The sequence below is a fragment of the Sardina pilchardus genome, chromosome 6 (assembly GCF_963854185.1).
Source record: "Sardina pilchardus chromosome 6, fSarPil1.1, whole genome shotgun sequence".
NCBI lineage: Eukaryota > Metazoa > Chordata > Actinopteri > Clupeiformes > Clupeidae > Sardina > Sardina pilchardus.
In genome coordinates, this window is record NC_084999.1 from 1,379,771 (window position 1) to 1,382,270 (window position 2,500).

At 40.9% G+C, this 2,500-nt stretch overlaps 1 protein-coding gene across 1 annotated transcript in view; it reads left to right on the forward strand.

The window, feature by feature from the left end:
• kif13a (kinesin family member 13A) overlaps positions 1 to 2,500 on the forward strand; it is a 97,519-nt gene that overhangs the window by 35,082 nt on the left and 59,937 nt on the right. The gene's annotated exons all lie outside the window — the stretch shown is intronic.

The window sequence follows — 2,500 nt, forward strand, 5'->3', positions numbered from 1 at the left end:
TCAACCAGGCCGAGGTGTGTGTGTGTGTGTGTGTGTGTGTGTGTGTGTGTGTGTGTGTACCAGCTCAACCAGGCCGAGGTGTGTGTGTGTCTGTGTGTATGTGTGTGTGTGTGTGTACCAGCTCAACCAGGCCGAGGTGTGTGTGTGTCTGTGTGTCTGTGTGTGTGTGTACCAGCTCAACCCGGCCTGAGGTGTGTGTGTGTGTGTGTCTGTGTCAGAGATGGGAGTAAGTCACACATATGCAAGTCTCAAGCAAGTCTCAAGTCTTAACCTTCAAGTCTCAAGCAAGTCCCAAGTCGTTTTTGTGAGGGTCAAGTCAAGTCAAGTCAAGTCATAGCTTAGGTCGAGTCAAGTCAAGTCAAGTCATAGCTTAGGTCAAGCAAGTCACAAGTCAAGTCATATAATAAGCTGGAAGACAACCGTCTTAAAACTTGAAGAGACGGCAGCCTACGTTTTATGTAGCCCTCCTTTGCACAAAAGGGCTAACAAATAGAAGAAGGGGATATAAGGCTAAAGAATAATTATAAATGCTCACTAGGACCAGCAGGATCAGAATTACTAGGAACGACTACAGGGCCTGGTGTACCAAACAATAATTACCAGACAGAGTACTCAACACGGTAGTTTATCATGGGAACAGCAGCAAACCACTTCCTTTTATTTACAACCATTTTTTCGATATGTTGTAAAAGACAAAAGACAAAGAAGTGCAAGAAGGAATGAACTTGAACAAATACAACTTCTATGTCCACTACTCCTTCTAAAAGGCCTCACTCTCTCATACTGTATGTTGTGAATGTGTGTGTGTGTGGGAGAGGGAGAGAGAGAGAGAGAGAGAGAGAGAGAGAGAGAGATAATGTGTGTTTAGCTCATGTTTTCATTGCATAATATTCCATTAATAAATACCATACGGAAATGAAATGGAGACACTTCTATGTTAGGCTATACTACGATTTACTCTTGAAAGTGGCCCATTTCTCATTTATGTCATACATCTCTCATATACTTTTACTGTACATACATTTACAGTAATAGGGTTTGTGCATGTTGTTTGGCTGTTATACTTTATATAATGATTTAATAAAAATAAAAGCAGCTAGCGCTAACAAACTAACAGCTACATTGCTGTGGTAGACCAGGGATGGGCAACTTTCATGACTAAGAGGGTCACAATTTTTTATCATCACCATCAGAGGGCCAAATGTGGCTGCGCACTTTCGCACATCTGACATGAGAGAAGCTACAAAATAATTCTGAATAAGAATAAAATGTATATAACATTTAATTTTTTTCATGCTCAAATGCATTTTTAATAGGCCTATGCATTCCCTAATGACAAATACAAGTATTTTACAGCCACATGAGTGAAAAGTATTAATTTCAGTGCAAAGGGCTCACATAAATCACCATTCAATGATAGCACAAAACTGAAAACCAGTTAGTGCAACATAGCCTCATATTCAATGCATTTATGCTCCCACTCCATTTTTAAGAATGTAGGCCTATCACATTTCCTAACGTCCATGGTGAGAGTACAGATGTGATGTAACATCCATCGCATCTGTAGCCTAGCCTACTCTCATCCAACACAAAGAAGTAGCCTACTTGCAGTCATGCATGATTTGTCTCAGCTTCCCCTCGACATTATCGAGAATGTCAACAATTATGTGCGTCGGGACAAAGACCGTTTCGAAGTTTTTCTCTCCACCAAGGAGGTTATGTTTTTATCGGAGTTTGTTGGTTTGTCTGTATATGTTTGTTTGTTCGCAAGATAACTAAAAAAGTTATGGATGGATGCAAGAGGAGGTGATGTGTTCGCTTGGAGGAGGTTTGCGCACTCTGAGTGATTTTCTAGTAGACTTTGGACTAGCAACTAGCGCTAGCTAGACCTGATCTGCCAAGTGAATCACTCTGGCAATTTCAGATAGGCTACCTTATTTCAGTCAAATTGTCTGTTATTTGATAGGCGGGATCAATGTGAAACTAAGTCAACATGATAAAACTTAATGTGGTGCAAACAGTGAGCTCTTGTCACGTTTTACTGATGGAGATGGGATGTTAGCTCTACCAGCTAACGTTAGATTAAAAATAATGTGAAATTAGCTAGAGACATTTCTTACTTTTCTTTGTGTAGTCGGAAATGGCGGATAACATTTTGACGTGGTGCTGGATGTGTCGGATATTTTTGCGCTGCACACCTTGCACTCGGCGAATCGTTTCTATTGTTGAGTTGAATAGTCTTTAAATCCAAATGTTATGATTTTGGGAACACTGGCTGCTGCAATAGCAGCAGAACTGGTAACAGCTTCCACCTTCTAAACCCCGACCGCTCTACTGTAGATGGCGGTCGCTCACCTAGCACCTAGTAGAGAGGTTGCCAGGTTCGCCCACATGCAACAGGAAATATCCAATCGAAAATCGTTTTTATTATTATTATTCACCAATTAGCCAAGACAGCAATGACTTGTCGAGTCATTGCATGCAAGTCTAAGTCAAGTCT